General features: G+C 45.6%; 1 protein-coding gene across 1 annotated transcript in view; it reads right to left on the bottom strand.

The window, feature by feature from the left end:
* Positions 1-13,915, bottom strand: part of LOC137531599 (galectin-1-like) — a 90,897-nt gene that overhangs the window by 52,699 nt on the left and 24,283 nt on the right. The window lies entirely within an intron of this gene.

Consider the following 13,915-nt stretch of genomic DNA (forward strand, 5'->3'; position numbering starts at 1 on the left):
TTTGGGACTGTAAAGCGAGTAAAAACCTGGGGAGCCAGGGAGTTAGGTGAAGAGGCATTTGTATTAAGTCTCTTTGCAGTTAGAAATGGCGGAAGTAAAAAAATAAAATAAAAAATAACGTCTGTATCCAGCCTGTGGTACGGTCCTTCAACGGAAGGCCGTTGCAAGGAACATTATGGGCGAGTAGGGGAGAGGGGAGTTATCTGTGGAAAAAAGAAAAAAATGACAAATACCGTATATACTCGGATACAAGTTGACCCTGTGTATAAGTCGACCCCAATATTTGACCCTCAAAAGCTGGAATTTTCCAATTATTCATGTATAAGTCTACCCAGCAAAGTTTAAAAGCTGTACTTGGGGCAATAACCCCTCCTGGCCCCCAAGTACAGCAAATAACTCCTCCAGGACACACATGCAGCCATTAGCCCTCTGCTTGTAACTCCCTCCCACCCACCATCACCCATGGGAGCTGTCTGTCTGCATTTCCCCCCACCCACCATCACCCATGGGAGCTGTCTGTCTGCATTTCCCCCCACCCACCATCACCCATGGGAGCCTCTACTTGTATTTCTCCCCACCCACCATCACCCATGGGAGCCTCTGCTTGTATTTCCCCCCACCCACCATCACCCATGGGAGCCTCTGCATGTATTTCCCCCCACCCACCATCACCCATGGGAGCCTCTGCATGTATTTCCCCCCACCCACCATCACCCATGGGAGCCTCTGCTTGTATTTCCCCCCACACACCATCACCCATGGGAGCCTCTGCATGTATTTCCCCCCACCTACCATCACCCATGGGAGCCTCTACTTGTATTTCTCCCCACCCACCATCACCCATGGGAGCCTCTGCTTGTATTTCCCCCCACCCACCATCACCCATGGGAGCCTCTGCATGTATTTCCCCCCACCCACCATCACCCATGGGAGCCTCTGCTTGTATTTCCCCCCACCCACCATCACCCATGGGAGCCTCTGCATGTATTTCCCCCCACCCACCATCACCCATGGGAGCCTCTGCTTGTATTTCCCCCCACACACCATCACCAATTGGAGCCTCTGCTTGTATTTACGGGCAGCACGGTGGCGTAGTGGTTAGCTCTCTCGCCTTGCAGCGCTGGGTCCCTGGTTCAAATCCCAGCCAGGGCACTATCTGCAAAGAGTTTGTATGTTCTCTCCGTGTCTGCGTGGGTTTCCTCCGGGCACTCCGGTTTCCTCCCACATTCCAAAAACATACGGATAAGTTAATTGGCTCCCCCTAAAATTGGCCCTAGACTACATTACCTACACTACATAATATAGACATATGGCAATGGTAGGGATTAGATTGTGAGCTCCTTTGAGGGACAGTTAGTGACAAGAGTATTTATATATATATATATATATATATATATATATATATATATATATATATATATATACTGTACAGCGCTGCGTAATATGTCGGCGCTATATAAATACTAAATAATAATAATAATTCCCCCCCACCCACCATCACCCATGGGAGCCTCTGCTTGTATTTCCCCCCACCCACCATCACCCATGGGAGCCTCTGCATGTATTTCCCCCCACCCACCATCACCCATGGGAGCCTCTGCTTGTATTTCCCCCCACCCACCATCACCCATGGGAGCCTCTGCTTGTATTTCCCCCCTCGCGCTGTGTAATCCTATGCAGAGTGATAAGCCCAGCAGAAGCCGTCACTCACCATCAGCGGGCGCACTGTCCTCTCTTCTCCCTTCACTCGCGCTGCCGCTGATCTCCATGCTTAGCGTAGCTCTATCTTCTGACATCGGGAGGCGGGGCTACGCATCAGCGTGAGTGAAGGGAGGACGGTGCGCCGCTGATGGTGAGTGACAGCTTCTGCTGCGCTAATCACGCTGCATAGGATTACACACCGCGAAGGGGGAAATTGATGCAGAGGCTCCCTTTGGATGATGGTGGGTGGGAGGGAGACGGAAATCTTAGCACACCCAGGAAATTGCGGCACAGCCAGGAGGAAGAGCAAGCCCCCCCCCACACCAGCTATAAGTGGAGAACTTAAAGGACTACTCGAGTATAAGGCGACCCCCCTACATTTATACAGTGAGTCAGTCCTAAATTTCTCGACTTATAGCCGAGGATATACGGTAACTTTAACAAAGCGAAGTTCACTTATCCGTCTTGTGCCTTCTGCGTGTAGGACGGCGTTGAGAGTCCTCAGAGGAGGAGGAGGAATTAGATTTAGATCTTTTGGCTGTCTGCGGACTTTCATCGTTGCAGGCGTAAAATGAATCTCTTTCCTTATAGATTTCGTCTGGGAGGAGGAAGTCTGCATACCATTCTGGTACCTCAGGGCATTGAATTCCAAGGACCTGACAAAAAGCATAAAGTTCATCTGGGAATCTGAGAGTCGCCATTTTGTTGCCTACCGAAGCCACAAGTGCAAAGGGGAACTTCCATCTGTACTGAATTTTTTTATCTTGAAGTATTTTCAGTAATGGTTTCAGTGCCCGCCTATTGATTAAGGTAATCGGGGATAGATCTTGATAAATACCAATGGATGTTTCATTAAAGATTATATCTTCCTGGTTTCTTGCAGCCCGCATTATGGATTCTTTAAGAGGAAAGGATTGCAGACAACAAATTACATCTCTTGGGGCATCGTTACCACTTCCCCTCGGTTTCAGGGATCTATGTGCTCTCACGAAGTCTATATGTTCCTCCGTAGGTTTCTCCATGAACCCCTTAAAGACGCCTGTTAAAGCCGGGACAATATCATTAGGTAGTACCGTCTCAGGCAGGCCTTTCACCCTTATGTTACACCTCCTCCCCCTGTTGTCTAAGTCTTCAATCTGACGATTAGCTTCTATTAGTTTAGCATTATGCATACAGATGGCTCTGGCTGCTGCATTTGTTGTTCGGGCCTGGTATCTGTTTTCTCTTTCCAGCCCATCCACACGCCCCGCAATGGCTGCCATTTCCTCCCTGATCTCTGAAGTGGCGGCTGCCAGTGCTAACTTAATCTCCGCCGCTAAGTCTTTCATGTCCCTTACCATAGGAGAGCGGTTGAGATGGTCCTCTGATGGAGGATCTTCTGTCTGGGGGTTGGGATCAGAGTTTGATCCTTCGGTGGGCGCCATCTTGGGTGTAGGCCGCAGAACGCAGCAAGGAGCCGGGTCTGTTCAAATTTGGCGTTCGGAAGACCCAATGCAGGCAAAGCCAGTTCCAGGGGCTATCAGGAGCGTGTGGGACTGAAGATGTTTGGTCTGGTTGGAATGCATAGGCAGAAAAGGTGACCGTTAGGGAAGAGTCAGAGCGGAGCTCTAGCAATGTACGTCCATTCTTCTCCGGCGCTAAGCCACGCCCCCCACAGCTTTGCCTTAAGTTGGCCACACACAATACAATAAAATGATCCGATTTTATGGCAATTCGATAAATATGATCTAATCTCCCCAAAAAAATCTAAAGCTTTTTTTTTTCATTGGACTGAAAAATCTGATCGGATTTCCCGTTTTTTTTTTTTCAATTTTTATCAATACAGAATGCTGGAAATTATTCTTCAATTTTTCTAAAGATTGTATGGTGTGTGTTAGATTGTCAATTTACTAATATACACACCCTAGCAATTTTCATAGAGTTTCCAATCATGGTCATGATTTTCCTGTATAAATCGTTGGTTGTTACGATAAAAAATGTCAGTTAAATATATCATATAGGAGACACACACAGTGATATTTGGGAAGTGAAATGAAGTTTATTGGATTTACAGAAAGTGCGCAATAATTGTTTAAACAAAATTAGGCAGGTGCATAAATTTGGGCACCCAAAAAAATAAATGAAATCACTATTTAGTAGATCCTCCTTTTGCAGAAATTATGGCCTCTAAACACCTCCTGTAAGTTCCAAGGAGGGAAACTTACAATTGAACTTACTCTTTCTTATAATTGGATTCACCTGTGTATATAGGTCAGGGGTCACTGAGCTTACCAAGCCAATTTCAATTCCAATAATAAGTTCTAAAGGTTCCGGAATCAATAAAATGACAACAGTACCCAAATGTATGCACCTGCCTAATTTTATTTAAACAATTATTGCGCACTTTCTGTAAATGCAATAAACTTCATTTCACTTCTTAAATATCACTGTGTGTGTCTCCTATATGATATATTTAACTGACATTTTTTATCGTAACAACCAACGATTTATACAGGAAAATCATGAAGATTAACAAGGTTGGCCAAACTTTCGCATCCCACTGTATGTGTGTGGTACATTGGTCATGTTTTTGAAATGTTACAATCAGTCAGAAAAATTGATTGCAATTCTTGAATTTAACAGATATTTAAAAAATTGCATAGTAGGTGGCCACCTTTAAACATGATATGCGTAATTTACAGACATCAAATAAAACTTAACATAAATAACATATCCAAGTCTATCTATGAGCCAACAGCTTTGTGATAAGATGCTGCACAGTGGTAGGAGAGACAGAGCAAGAAGAGAAGAGGACCCTGCAATAGACCAGATAACTGTACTTCTGCAGCTGGTGCTCTGCATAGCAATGTCGCTACTGCCACCCCCTATGGGCTAGTTCACAGTGCTCAGTTGTGTTGCAGAATAATCTTGCAAGTCAACTCAATGCCCATCGAATTCTATTGGCCTGTTCACAGTACAGCGTGGTAACTGATCGCGTTATTCTAACTCGCTGCATGCAGGCTTTGCATTAAAGTCTATTTCCATTCTCCATTGTAGTTCACGCTCATTTTAAGGTGGGCATTATGCAACTGACCACTGTGAATCCAGATTGAGGCTAGGTTCACAGTGGTCAGGTATAACTCACGCATTATAATGACTGTGAACTGCAATGGAGACTGACCATAGACTTTAATACAAAGCCTGCATGTAGCTAGTTAGAAAAACATGATCCGTTACTGTGAACAGGCCCATAGAATTGTATGTGAGTTGACATGCAGAATGTTTCTGCATCGCAACTGACCACTGTGAATAGGGTCTCAATGTGTCTACCTAAATCCAATGATAAATGGCTGGTGGTTTCATGGTAGGACTGGCCCTGCCGCCATTACCCTGGCATGTGACAGTTCTGTGCTGGGTCATTGTCCTCTGAGTGGAGTGGTGGACAGAGCCCCACATCCACTATGCTGCAGTAAGAAAATAGGCACCGTCACAAACGATGGTATATGAGGCTTAATAAAGTCCGTAACGTAAAAGTATATGAACTTACCGTGTTTCCCCGAAAGCAGGACATCCCCTTAAAGAGAACCTGAACTGAAAATAAAAAGTAAAAATAACCATACACAGGTCATACTTACCTCCCGTGTAGTCTACTACTCAATGGGCTCGATTCACCAAGCGGTGCTAACCCAGTTATCACGCCTAAAGGACTTTAGGCGTGATGACCTCTTCACCACTGAGTTAGCACCGTTTTTGCCTGCACTTCGCGCGAAGTTATCGCGCGCAAAGTTTTGCGCGCGCACCCGCACAGGCGCGCGCGCAAAGTCCCATAGGGTTTAATGGGCGCATCGCGCGAAGTGCGGGGCGCTTCGCGCGCACGCACGCGGGAGCGCGCGCAAAACTTTACGCGCGGAAACTTCGCGCGAAGCCCTTCTTATCATGCCTAAAGTGACTTTAGGCGTGAAGAGGGCCTTTTCACCACGGTGCTAACACTTTGCACCGCTTGGTGAATCGAGCCCAATCTCTTTTTCCTCTCCTGCATCCCATTTGTCCACTGTGATCAATGGATTTCTCTGTCCTCCATTTTAAAAATGGCCATTACCCCCTAACAGCTTCCTGGTCAGCACACTGTTATACTGTAATATCACCCACTTGAGCCATAGGAAAACATGGATATTACCTTGCACATTTAGTTGTAACTGACAGCCGCTGATATATAACTGATGGCAACTGGTATATTGGAGTTCTGACAAAATATTGTCAGAACTGGAAGGGATCACTGTAAGAAGAAAATGGTGAACTTCTGAGAGGAACTGATGGTGAGGTTAGTATGCAATATTCATTTGCAGCTGCGTCATGCGTTTATTTTAATTAAATTTCCTTGCTTCAGGTTCCCTTTAAAGTAAGACCTAGTATGTACAGTATTTCTAGCATGCTCCAAATATAAGCCCTACCCTTAAAATAAGCCCTAGTGGCTGTGGAAGTCCCATATCCCCCCCCCTTTCCCTCACCACCACTCTACCTCCTGCTGACCCCTTCTGTCTCCTCCAGAAAGTCGCACCCCCTTTCTCCACTGCCTGCTGAAATACCTCAACCGCAGATCAGCACGGCAAACTACTGATTCCCCTACCGCCGCTTCTGTCCCCGTTTTCCACTGCCTGCCGGCATAATTCAAACCGCAGATCAGCGGTAAACTGTGGTGAAGGCAGCTAGTTACACTGTAACAACGCTTCTGTGTACAGGAAGTAACATTTCTGTTTACTTTCTGTACATGGAAGTGCTGTTACAGTGAAATTCTAGCCTTTACCGCTGATCTGCAGTTTAAATTACCGGTATGTCGGCGGGCAGTGAAGAAAGGGATGCAACTTTCTGGAGGAGGGGGTTGGCAGAAGGTAAAGAGGAGGTGGGGGAATCGGGGGTGGGGGGGGGGTAATCTGGCTATGCGCAAGAGGGAAATATATATAAGACCAGGGCTGGATTTAGGCCAAGGCCACCTAGGCCATGGCCTAGGGAACAACAGGAGCAAGGGCACCAAAGCAGCAGACTAAACTGGTGCAGCATTTGCAAGCTTGCAAATGCTGCAATGCAGGGAGATCAGGCTAGCGCCTGACTGTGGTACTTTGCTGCTAGCTGCCACCTTGATCTTTGTGCACGTTTGCGGCCAGAGACTATAGACTTGGGCAGCATTGGAGACGGAAAGGAAGACTAAGTTTCTGCACTGGAGATGAGAGGAGAAATGAGTGGCACTGATGGCTGCTGCGGTGTGAAGGTGAGCTGGCTACCTATGCTGAAAGTGGAGTGGGAAAAGGAGGGATTAAGGAAGTCATCTGGCTACCTATACTGGAGGGAAAGGGGGGAGGTGTCATCTGGCTACCTATACTGGGGGGTCATCAGGCTACCTATACTAGAGAGAAGGGGGGAGGGGTCATCTGGCTACCTATATTGGAGGGAAGGGGGGAGGGGTCATCTTGCTACCTATACTGAAGGGGGTGGCTGATGACAGTGGCCTTGGGTGGTAAAGAGTACAAATCCGGCCCTGTATAAGACCTCCAAGAGAATAAGACCTAGAACATCTTTTGAAGGGAAAAAGAATATAAGACAGTGGGCTCGATTCACAAAGCGGTGCTAACCCAGTTAGAGACTTTAGGCGTGGTAACCATTTTTATCATGCCTAAACTCAGTTTAGGCATGATAAGTTTAGGCATGATAAGTTTAGGCATGATAAGTTTAGGCATGATAAGTTTAGATAAGTTTAGATCGCATGCAAAGTCCCGCACGCAAAGCAGCGCCATTAAACTCTATGCAAAGTGCACCAGACTTTGCTAGCGCAAAACTTTTGATCAGCTGTGCACTGCGGTGCTAACCCAGTTGGTGCTTAAACTTATCACGCCTAAAAACTTATCACACCTAAACTTATCATGCCTAAACTTATCACACCTAAACTTATCACACCTAAACTTATCATGCCTAAACAGAGTTTAGGCGTGATAAAGGGCTTTTCACCAGGGTGCTAACTGTTAGCACTGCTTTGTGAATCAGACCCAGTGTCTTATTTTCGGGGAAACACAGTAGGTTACATGCTACAGGCACAGTATTAATGGGGTACACTTGCTTAACCCATAGATTGTCTCATACATGACTGGGCCACAAGTAAGCATTACATGTGACACTAATTTACTAAGCAAGCAGATATTATAACAGGCAGATGTGGATGACATGCCATGTGTGTGGGCTTCCTCCCTGTAGACAAAAAGGTCCTAACCAGCATATTAGCAGCCATTATTTCTAATACAATTTCTAATACAATAATTGTGTATGTTTTAAAGTGAATGGGAACCGACCTTAAAAAAAAGGCAGATACTTACCGACGGAGAGGGAAGACTCAGGGTCCTATAGAGCCTTCCCTCTCCTCTCCCGGGGGCCCGTTGTATCGCTGGCTCCCCTGTAACAGCATTCAACCAATTTGGTCAAATGCTGATGTCTCTGCCGCCGAAGGAAGTCTTTGGAAGTCGAAGACGGGCCACTCCGTACTGCGCACAAGCAAGTGCCCTCTCTTGCACACTCGCCCGTGCACAGTATGGAGCCACCTGTCTTCAGGAGGACTCGCTCCCAAAGACTTCCGATGTCCCCTGCGGTGGGGTATTTGAACTGAGGAGTTTCCACCTGAACGAGAGTACCGGGAGAGGAGAGGGGAGGCTCATTAGGACCCAGAGCCTTCCCTCTCCTTAGGTAAGTATCTGATTTCTTTTTTTTAGGAAAGATCCCTTTAGCTTTAAATCTTACTGGCTCATCTGCTAAGCCCTTTGTCTGTCTACTCCCCCAGTGTCTCTCCCCCACTACCCTCTAGATTGGGAGCTCACAAAGGCAGTGACCTCCCCTTTTTGTTTCTAGTTTCTGTGCAATTTATCAAATGAACATCTAGAGGTATTGGGGCAGGGCCGGATTACCGACCAGGCAACAAAAGCAGTCGCTTGGGGCCCCATTCAGAGTCAAAGGGGCCCCATCAGCACATAAACCAGCCCTTGCCATCCTGTCAGCAGTGGCTGGATGGTATAATGGTTAAAGGGACTCTGAGCAGTGCAGTAACTATGGAAAGATGCATATCATTTTAAAGCTCTCTTTCTCCTCTTTCCAATGATATATAAACAGCTGCTCTATGCCTTTTAGTTTTCGATATTTTCGCGATCGAAATCACGGCCACAGGACGACTTTTCTCCAAAGTCAGAGGTGGCTGGATGGTATAATGGTTAAAGGGACTCTGAGCAGTGCAGTAACTATGGAAAGATGCATATCATTTTAAAGCTCTTTTTCTCCTCTTTCCAATGATATATAAACGGCTGCTCTATGCCTTTTAGTTTTCGATATTTTCGCGATCGAAATCACGGCCACAGGACGACTTTTCTCCAAAGTCAGCGGTGGCTGGATGGTATAATGGTTAAAGGGACTCTGAGCAGTGCAGTAACTATAAAAAGATGCATATCATTTTAAAGCTCTTTTTCTCCTCTTTCCAATGATATATAAACGGCTTCTCTATGCCTTTTAGTTTTCGATATTTTCGCGATCGAAATCACGGCCACAGTACGACTTTTCTCCAAAGTTGGCAGCTCGATTCAGCACAATGCAATGAAATATAAGGAACCCAGGGGGATATAATTACAAACATCATGCTGGTAGGTGTGAGGATGTAATGAATTAGTTGTGGGTATGCTTAAAGGCATATCCACAGGCACTGCTTGGAGTCCCTTTAAGGGCTCTGCCGCTGACACAGGGACCAGGGTTCGAATCTCAGCTCTGCCTGTTCAGTAAGCCAGCACCTATTCAGTAGGAGACCGTAGGCAAGTCTCTCTAACACTGCTACTGCCTATAGGGCGCGTCCTAGTGGCTGCAGCTCTGGCACTTTGAGTCCACCAGGAGAAAAGCGCGATATAAATGTTATTTGTCTTGTCTTGTCAAATGATGCCGTGCGCTACTGATTGTCTTCAGAGCCAGGCTCTCCTCCTAGGTCCCCCTCCTGCTGCTGTGCGCTCTGCCGCTGCCCACTCCACCCTCCCTTCCCACAGAGAACCACAGCTGCAGCAAGAATGATAGCAGCAGATGGCAAACGCTCACTCACCTATCCATGATCCAAGCAAAAGAGATCCCGTCATCTGAAACCCATCTGTCTCTTCTACAGTGCAGCCGTTCGCTCTGAACTTCCTGATTCTCAGATCAGACAGGAAGTAGGAAGTAGTAATAGTAGTAGTAACAGAGCGGCAGCACTCTAGAGGAGACAGATGGGCTCCGGATGACGGGACCTCTATTGCTTGGATCGCAATAGGTGAATGTGAGTCATCTGGTGCTGTCATTCTCCCCCACTGCGGCTGCCTTCTCTGCTGGACTATTGTATTCACTGGGATGGAGGCTGCATGGTGGCTGTCTAGTTTGGGAGGAAATTGGTTGTTCGGTGGTGGGAGTGGTTATGTAATTCTGTCTGGGGAACGGCTTCCGGTTTGGCGGTGTCCAGAGCTTTCTGCTGTTGCCAGGCTGGAGATGCAGGGGGAAAGTGCTGCTGCTGTGATATCTGGCGCCCTCTTCACAGGGGTGCCCCAGCCCCTGAGTGCAAATGTCCCAGCCATTCATCTCTCACTCTGCATTTTGCCGCTGCTATTCCCTGCATTGTGCACCCACAGAGGAAAGCGTGCTGTTGCCCATAGCAACCAGTACCTCGCCTGCTCGGTGTGTGCGGCATATTGCTGTGCAGCTGCATCTTCTGATTCTATTACGACATGATGGGGGGGCCCAAATCAGTTACTTTGCTTAGGGCCCCATTTAGCCTTAATCCGGCTCTGTATTGGGGACGTTATTCAAACTACACATCAGTTGTATGCATCAGTAATTTTGTCACTGGCTGTCCTGATTGTACAGTATGTTTAACTGCTCATGTATCTATGCTCCCCATAGTTGTATGTTTTGCACGTTGTTCAGCACTGTGGAATATGCTGGCACTCGACTACAAATAAAAATAATAATAATAATATTTATGTAGCGCTGATGTCCTCTATGGAGTATATAGTCAAGTCCTCCTCTGCATATTTTTGGGATGTGGGGGACATAGGGAGAACATACAAAGTCTGTGTAGGGAGTGTGCTGACCCATATCTGAACCTGGGACCTTAGTACGGTAAGTTATATACTATATCACTTCTATAAATCTTTAGTCATAATTCAGCAGCATATCCCTCAAAAAACACGACTTTCATGTTTCCTGATAATATAATTATTATGCATTGCATCCACCAATAACTCAATTATGCTGCATGAGTTAATGGATAACACAATTATGCAATACGTATCCACCAATTGTACTAATATACAGCATGGTTTCCCTGATGACATAATTAAGCAGAATGTGTCCTCCAATTACATAATTAGGCTGCAGACATCCCAGAATAACAAAGTCAAGCAACGTCTTTCCTCTCCCGCTCTTGGCTGTCGGCTCATTCTCCTAATTACAATAATATCACCGTAATTCATGTGTTGCCAATAGCCGGATCCACAAATTACATGCACAAAGGAAGAAATTAGGTATTCATTATGGGAATACACTTTTATAACAAATAAAAGGCCACCTGTCATGATCGCTGCTGCAGCAGGTATTGCTGGAAGTAGTAGTGCTGCAGCTCAGGTAGTTCTGATCTCTTTCCATGCAAGCTGCATAGCTTTGTCTGCCTTTCCCTGCTGTCAGCTTGTGACTGATTATCATTCACCTGTGTGGGAATCTGCATGTCTGCTCCCATTGGATGACCTCAGTATAAAGATCTGCTTCCTGCAGGACTCCTCGGGTTTTCATAGCTTCAGTTTAAGCCTGTCTTGCTGTCGCTTCAGCCCCCGATCGTGTTTCTTGTTCTAAAGATACTTTGCTGGTTTTGCATCATATATTGGTTCATTGCCCATATATATGCATACCAGCACGTTTATTATTTTCCTTGTATTCGTGTTACGTTGATACATCAGTGTCGCTGATATATACGTACACGAACTGTTTATATCCTGTGTTCAGTTCAGGTTCAGGTCAGTTCAGGTCAGTTCTAGCACGTTGATCACCCGTGCTGAGCTAGTTATCCTGTTCCTGGGCCTGTTTGTGGATTGCGTTCATCTCTGCGAGGAGATAACGAATCCTTCTGAATCCTGTCCTGTTACCGTTTGTGGATTGCGTTCATCTCTGCGAAGAGATAGCGAATCCTTCTGAGTCCTGTTCCCTGTATTACTCCAGTCCTAGTCAGCGTTCCTGCTTATGTCATATATCGGTTCATTGCCGATATATACATATGTTAGTCAGACGTTACAAATAGTTTCATTGATAGCTGTAATTGTAATACGCTAGGAAAACATACTTATTGTATATTTGTCTGTGTTACGTTCATCTATCTTGATCCTGCTATTTCCTGACTATCCTGTCCTGTCTTTGTGAGGCACGCCATCGCTGCAACGCATTGGCTGCCTCATTCCAGTCTGTCTTGTTGTGGACGCTTGCTGTCACTAAGTAGCGGCTAGCTAGCAAGCGTTCATTCTGTCTACCTGTCCTGATGACCTCAGTTCTGGTTTATGCGCTCAGCGCTACTTTGCGCTGAGACGTTATAGCGAAAGCATTGTTTGTGGCTGTCGGATCTGCACCGGCTCTGTGCGCCACAATCTCCTTTTGGAGTCAGTCCTCCCCTCCACTATACTGGGGATAGCCTGTTTCCTTGTGCTAGTGTGTGTACCTCCTCCACGTCAGCTCATGCGTTGCATGCTGACTGTGGAGAATACACCACCAAGCCTTACATTATGAAAACCCCATTACCAATCCCCATTGTGGGGGGGATTCCCAGAAAGTATGACACTGTTAATGATGGTTCCTGTTCCTTTAAGAAATTTGAAGAACTTAACTCTGAAACAGAAAATGAGTTTTTCTCTGAATGTGCCAGGTTCCTGGCCAATCCCGATCTCCAAGCGACTCCTGTTTCAACCTGGGCACTCCAATTAAGTTATATTCTGTTTAAAGGGGAATTATTTCAGTGGGCATTTGATGTTCTCAATCATTCGGATTTGAAAGAGAGACCGCTGGAATTTCTAGCGTTTGTGATCCATAACTGGTTGCGCATAGATCCATTGCCTTTTCCTCTAAATGAACTCCTGGCAGCAGGCCAATCAGCTTCTCCTTCAATTGCTTGCAAAAATGATCAGCAAGCAGAAAGTGTTACTGATAATTTTCCTGCAGCCTTGAATAAATCACCAAAAACAGCAGGGTCTAAGGCAAAACGCAAACGTTCTAAGAAACGTGTCCGATCTGCAGAGTCGTTATCCTTAGCGACTGAGACCTATAATGAGATTCTGCCATTAACAGATAATGAAATGCAATTGTCTTTCAGGGGAGTTAAATGGACTTATGAAACTACTAATGAACTTTCATCACTGGCTAGGGAAAATAAAGATTTTTGTTTAAAAGAACTATCTGAGTATGATTATGAGGAGATATTACAGAGTATTGAACAAATCAACTTATTTGTGAAGCAAGGAAAGTTTGCATACAGTACAGTTCAACACTTGCTACAGGTATTGGAGATTCTTAAGAATAAGGAATCTGCCAATCACCTGCTAATTAACCCAATATATGTCCCTGCCACAATCATATCTGCAAACTTTGATCTGCCTGTTAAGTATGCTTGGAATCCTCCATTTGAGAAAGGAGAGATGGAAGCTCTGGTCAATGAATGGAAGAATGATTCAAGTTCATTTTGTCAATTTTACAGTGCAAAAAGTGAATTAGTATTGAATGCATGCATTAAGTCTGCCTATAACCTAATAAAAACTGGTGTGTGTGGGTATGACTTTGTGGCTCCATTGATTGATGTGTGGGAACTGATTTTGGATGATTTTTATGTGACTCCGAATTCGCAAATATGGCGTTCTGACCCGCCTGCTTCAGCACCTTTCGCTGATTCAGCAGGTGATTCGGAGCTCTTTTTGTGTGAAATTGAAGTTCCTGCAATTCCACCCTGTACCATGGATAACTCAGTGTTACTTCCCAGTAAAACAGAAGCCACTGATACTTTCTTAACCTTGCCCTGCACAAATTTCTCAGCAGAGAATTCAGAGGTCCTGCTGACTTCCAAGTAGTGATGCTCAAATACCCCTTTTTAAAATTCGAGTTTGGTCGAATTCGAATAGTAAATTATTCGAGGTCAGTCGAATATTCGAGTCGAATAATTTTTACTATT

This window comes from Hyperolius riggenbachi, chromosome 9 (genome assembly GCF_040937935.1).
Source record: "Hyperolius riggenbachi isolate aHypRig1 chromosome 9, aHypRig1.pri, whole genome shotgun sequence".
NCBI lineage: Eukaryota > Metazoa > Chordata > Amphibia > Anura > Hyperoliidae > Hyperolius > Hyperolius riggenbachi.